The following is a 6,798-nucleotide window of genomic DNA, read 5'->3' on the forward strand; positions in this document are numbered from 1 at the left end:
GTGACACACTAGTTCTTGAGTAAAATAGTTGCTATTCACTCACTCACTCACTCACTCACTCACTCACTCATAAACATGCAACAGAGCAAACACAACACAAATTTAGTCTCTTATATTACTGACCCACACACACACACACACACACACACACACACACACACACACACGCATCATGCTCTTACACTTTAAAATCCACACTGTTAATGAAACTCTGACAGCGTACAAATGGACCCTCTCTGGTCCACTTGAGTGTACAAAATCATTACAAGTCATTAATCACATCCAATAAAAACAAGGCATCATTCGAAGGGCAGGCAGACTTACTTCTCATTTTGGGCTTTGCTTTGCTTTGGTTCCACCGCTTGTAAACAAACCTCCAGAATCACTCTCAGTCTTGCTGGAGTTCAGTTAAGTCAGTGAGTGACTAGTGAGTGTGAAGAAGCGTGTCTAATGCTTTGGACAAATGTAAAAGTTCCCTTTTATAGAATGTGTATGACACATCACCTGAGTCATCAGCCTGCACACCCACGCTGGACTACCCCCCCCCCCATCCCCCATCCCATCCCATCCCTCTCTCTCTCTCTCTGCCCCTCTTAACCCCCCCCCCCACCACCACCACCACTCTGAAAAGCTTCACTTTCTCCCTATGTTTGGTGTCGTCATTTATGTTTTTGTTTTATTTCACAAACTGATTAAAGTGTGAACTCACACTGGACGATCGATCAATTAAATAAAGACAGAGTCAACAGGGGTTGAATCGAATAGCACCAAATGATACGTAAGATGACATGAATTGAAATAGAGTTTTTTTTTTTTACAGTAGTCACGCCTCCATCCTCCCCCATCCTCCCCCTGTTCCCCCCCCACCCCCCCACCTCATTCACAAACTCTGTCCCATTCATTCATCAATGACACAACAACCTTCACTTTTGTCCTTTTCACCACCTTCATAAATAAATCATCTCAAGGAGGAAAGGTCCTTCAGTTGTGACTGAGATGTCAATGTCAAATATCATATTTATTTGTTTATTTATTTACATTCAAGGTTCTTTATTGTCACATGTGTACAGCTATACGTAAGAGTAAAAAAATACTTTGGTTCGGCTCCTCGGGTGTATGTTATACTATATATATAGTATATATAATATATAGTAATTATATATATATATATATATATATATATATATATATATATATATATATATGTGAGAACAAACGCTTCTTTTTAACTTATGTGTGTGAAATAGGTGTGTGGAATAGGTAAAAAGACCAGAGCACCAAAAATGAACTAGGAGATGGTGATTTTTTTTTTTTATATATGTATTTGGCCTGCTAGCGCTGTGAATTTGGGCATCTGATATTATTGAATAGCCAACCCAAATCATTAAACGTATTTTGACGCTCTATTTTTTTTTTTGCTTCAGGGGACCCCCTGGAACTCCCACAAGGACCCCTGGGGGTTTCCCGGACCCCACTATGAGAGCCAATCATAGAGTATTAAAAGGATAGAGACTAAACTAGCGCGAAGCTCCGCCCCCTCCGCTATTCATGTCAGTGGAAGTTGCTCAGTGGCGTTTTGAAGCACCCGGAAGGCTGCCGGAAGTACCGTCTTTTCGCTGATTCAGCATTTCACTTCCGCATTTGGACACCAAATTTTGGTGTCCAAATGCGGAAGTGCACCCAGAGTGCACCTGGGCTTTACATTGGGCGCTCGGTTGCACGGGGTTTCCTCGTCAAGAATCCACGGGTCCGCCTGCAGTCCTTCCTCTTACCACTAGGGACCAGCGCTTCAACATTGGAGTGCATAGCTGGCCCCTTGGAGCCAATGCTATACAGCCATTGTATTGGGAAGTAATTGAGGCCTGGGACACCTAGTTAATTTTAGGCGGGAACCCCTTTTGGTGTTAGCATTATGTTATGCTTTAGCTATTGAATAATAGCAGATCTACAAGCTCGGTGGCGTGCCACGAGCTTGTAGGTCTGCTATTTTTGAAAGATCAAAGAACGACTGACATAGAAACACAGCTTTTTCAGAAAACTGTCAGGATGTAGAAGACATTTTTAGAATCTGATCTCAGGTCAAAATGGGCTAGTTCACTGTGAAATTGTGTTCTTTTACCCCTGTGAGTATTAGTCAAGTGTATAGAGGTTTTTTTTACTGAGTTTGAATGCAGTCAGTGTTACATTAGAGAAAATGAGTTGTGGAAATTAGTTTGTCTCTTGTATTTTCCATTTCCTGGCGAGTCAATATCCTTGCCAAAGTGTTGCAAAAGGTGACGCCATATCAACAAACTCGACGAGTTGTCTGGAAATTGCGGTCATCGCTCTGTACAATCTATAATAGATGGGCAATTAAGCATTTAATAGTTTGGGAGTTTGGGATGGAAGTTTTAGACCATACAATTTGGCTATTCTTAACACAAGACGAGTATGGCTGTCATATAAATTAATTACGCCGGGTATAGATGACGTGCAGGCTCGTCTTAAGGCGTTTGATATCGACATTGCCTCGCAGTGTTTCATTTTTAGAACCGTTTCGGTTGCTATGCATGGTTGCCATGGCCCCGCCCACACTGCTTTTCTTTGTCAATTGTCTTTCGCTTCTATTTTAGGCCGTGTCTTTGAAGGATTTTTCTCGGAAACTATTCAGCTGTCCATGGTGTTGAACTGATCGGCGATGTCCGGAGGTCTTTTCTGATCATCCGGTGAGTGCGACTGGAACATTGGCGTTTTCTAGAGCAAGTATGGACCTCATTTTAGCTCAGTAGAATTAACACTAATATTTTAGCATTCAAGATGGACGCCAAAACCGGATGCGCTTCATAGTGGAATAGCCTAAAGTCACTCTGCACCCAGCACCACCACTTTTGTCCACCAGGCGGCACTCACACCGCAACAGCTATTCAAGGCTGAGGTGTAAAGCTGCTTAAAGCCACACCTCAGTTATGGCTGCGCCCATGAAGAGGACCCCTCCGTGGATCCTAACAGCGTAGATGCCGCTTTACCTTGTCTTTACCAAAACACACGCATGCACGGGTGCACACACACACACGCACGCAGGCCAGGCAGGGGCTTTGGACATACCGGTAATGAGATTTCCACCCGACGATATAGGTCTTTAACTCGAATTCTGCAGAATTCACAGTCATCATAACGTCATGTCTGACATCAAAGATAAAGCCATGCTGGCTTCCTTCCCCCTCCGTGCCAGCAAAATGTTTCCCTGCTGCACCACTACCACAAAGAGTTATGAGAACTCACCAGTTTCCTCCAAACTTCCAGTGAACTGTGTCACTCACTCACAGCAGCATCAGCAGTGGCTGCTTGAACTATACCGTCACATGATGCCGAGCTGATGATGCACACATGCTGCTCAACCATGCACGTCCACATACAGTAGTACGCAAAGGGATGGGACGTTTATCAGTATTATCATTTATCATCACGTCACGTTTGAGATCAGAGATTAGGCCACACCGGCCTCCTCCCCCAAATATGGTGCGATGCAGGGGGGAAGGGGGCGGGACAGACTACGCAGGATGAAGGGGTCACGTCCCACAAACAAACCGCTTTTACTTCATGGCCGTTTCAATTTGTTTCATCATTTCCCGAGCCACCCACGCTCTCAAATCTCTCTGTCTCTCTTGCACTTTCTCCTACAGTATAGGCTACATCCTTTTATCTCAGCCTCATTAGGTGTTTCTGTCTCTCTCTTTCTGTGTCACTTCCTCTTTCCGCCACTCTGCGGTATCTCTCCCTCCTGACACCGCTCCCCCCCCCCTTCTCTCTGTCTCTGCCCTGATCCAACTCCTCTGGAGGAATGTGAGGAATGCGTCGGAGAATTGGGGAGAGGCGCTGCGCACACGGCCTGGACCGAGTGACTGACTGACAGCTGCAACTGACCGACCCGTTTCATGACCGTTTCATCCACTCACAGTGCTTAATATCCTCACTGTTTGTTTAACTCCAAGTGCCGGAAAGTAACTATAAGTACATTTAATCAAGTACTGTACATTACAATTTGCAGTGCCTTTTCTTTTACAGGTGCTTTTACTTAACCAGAGGTTATCCAAGACAGATTCATTAATCTGTCCGATTAATCGTTCTGTCTTTACAGATAAACAAGCCCAAAGTAACAGCTTGAACGGATCTACAAGCTCACAATATTAAATATAAGGTATTAAAGTTAAATCTGACTTGCCTAAGCCTGCAGTGCAGATACCCTGTTACATGTATTTTTCAGAATGGAAAAAGTTATCGGTTAAAAGACATCGGTCTACAAGCTCTTAGCACGCTACCGAGTGGCGCGCTACGAGCTTGTAGGTCTGCTATTTTTGAAAAATCGTGAAAATATTTATTTCAGAAAACTGGAGGATTTAGACGTTTTTTTTCAAATTTTGAGTTCAGGCCGCCCTATATTCATATCGGGTATTTGAAAATGGCCGATGTACAAGCTCAATGCGTCCCATTGAGCTTGAGGTTTCACTGTGCATACACCGTATCTACTATATACATCATATATAGTAGATTGAAGCTGCATGTGCAACTTTTCTCTTCTACACCACATTTGAACCCATTTTGACGTGAGATCAGATTCTAAAAATGTCTTCTACATCCTGACAGTTTTCTGAACCTGTGTCTGTAGTAGGTGAGACATGACCCAATCTAAATGCCTCAATAGGGGAGCAAGGAGACGACAAATACAGTATACAACCACCCCTATTTTTACTAAGTTATATTGTATTAACATACACTACAATAATCAGGGGTGCCCAATAGGTAGATCGTAATCTTCCAGTAGATCACAAAGGCTGTGCAAGTAGATCACATGACATGGCCCTATTATAAAAAAGGAAAAAAGGCCAATATTGAATTAAGGTGACTTCATTGATTGACGTCATCAAATAATGGCCTGTCAACTCAATTCAAACCTCCACCCGTGTATATAAAGCCCATCCAACCCCTGGTTCTCCCCCCGTTCTCGCTTTCGTCCCCCCACCCCCCCCCACCCTAATTCTCATCCTACTCCCTCTAACATCTCCTAACAGATCCCTAAGGGGGGTCTGACGTGCCTCGGGAGCATGCCGGATCCCCGAAGCTTCCCCACCTCGGCTCAAATCCCTGACGACGTCAGGTTTATTGATTTTGGTTTGTCGATGGCCCACGACGGGCCATCGACAAACCAAAATCAATAAACCTGTCAAACGTTTTCATTGGTGGTGTGGTCCTTGATAGTGAACCTCCCTATTTCCCATTCCGAGTGTGTTTGTAATGCCAGCACCACTATTCCAAAGCCCCTTCAGGCACCCCTGCACTACATACTGTACAGATTGGACAACATTACATTTTATTCATTAAAAAAAGTCCATGACCTTTCCAAGCAGGGAGCCGGGAAACACTAAATAGACAAATGACCAGATAAAAATAGATCAAAGGTTCACACAGATCGTGATAATCTTTTCCTATTACAAAACACGTATGAATGCATATAGAGGAAAGGCCCACATCTAATGTTTTGATAATACCAGATAAAGAATACATCTTTATCTGGAGGAGCAACAGGAAAGTCTCTTCACGTTTATCCATTTTAGGGAATTTTGTATTTTTATCTTCTATTAATTGCGCAATATTTGCAAAAGAAAGAAACAAACAGATTGTGAGTCTGGGGAAGCCTGTGCGGGGAAAAGTCTTCTGGTGCGTTAACCCAGTGGTTCTCAACCTGTTCAGGTCGCAACCCCCCGAAATAATCATTTGAACTGCATAGGGGACCCCACAAAATAATCATATTTGAACTGGGGACCCCACAAAATAATCATATTTGAACTGGGGACCCCACAAAATAATCATATTTGAACTGGGGACCCCACAAAATAATCATATTTGAACTGCATGGGGGACCCCACAAAATAATCATATTTGAACTGGGGACCCCACAAAATAATCATATTTGAACTGGGGACCCCACAAAATAATCATATTTGAACTGGGGACCCCACAAAATAATCATATTTGAACTGGGGACCCCACAAAATAATCATATTTGAACTGCATGGGGGACCCCACAAAATAATCATATTTTAACTGGGGACCCCACAAAATAATCATATTTTAACTGGGGACCCCACAAAATAATCATATTTTAACTGGGGACCCCACAAAATAATCATATTTGAACTGGGGACCCCACAAAATAATCATATTTGAACTGCATGGGGGACCCCACAAAATAATCATATTTTAACTGGGGACCCCACAAAATAATCATATTTTAACTGGGGACCCCACAAAATAATCATATTTTAACTGGGGACCCCACAAAATAATCATATTTGAACTGCATGGGGGACCCCACAAAATAATCATATTTTAACTGGGGACCCCACAAAATAATCATATTTTAACTGTGGACCCCACAAAATAATCATATTTGAACTGGGGACCCTCCACCCTGATAAGCACTTAGTTTGAATGTAGGAGTTGAGGCATAACATTTTGTTTGACTGGTTGTTTGATTTGAGGTAAATATTGCTAAAATAGCTCACACCGCGAGGCGTTGTGAGCTTGTAGGTCGTATATTTAGTCATACAGTATGTAATTTAACAATTTGGCCAATGCAGTGTTTGACCCGTTTTTAGAGTTGATTACCAAAACCCAAGATGCAATTTTTGAATAACATTTTAATATACCTTGTATTGATGATACAAGGCATATCGACTAAAATCTGAGGAAAATTTGGGGTGGGAAAATATTTAAAAAGACACGGTGGCACAGTCGGTAGTGCTGTCGCCTCACAGCTAG

Source organism: Protomyctophum bolini (genome assembly GCF_963924005.1).
Source record: "Protomyctophum bolini genome assembly, chromosome: 17".
Classification (NCBI taxonomy): domain Eukaryota; kingdom Metazoa; phylum Chordata; class Actinopteri; order Myctophiformes; family Myctophidae; genus Protomyctophum; species Protomyctophum bolini.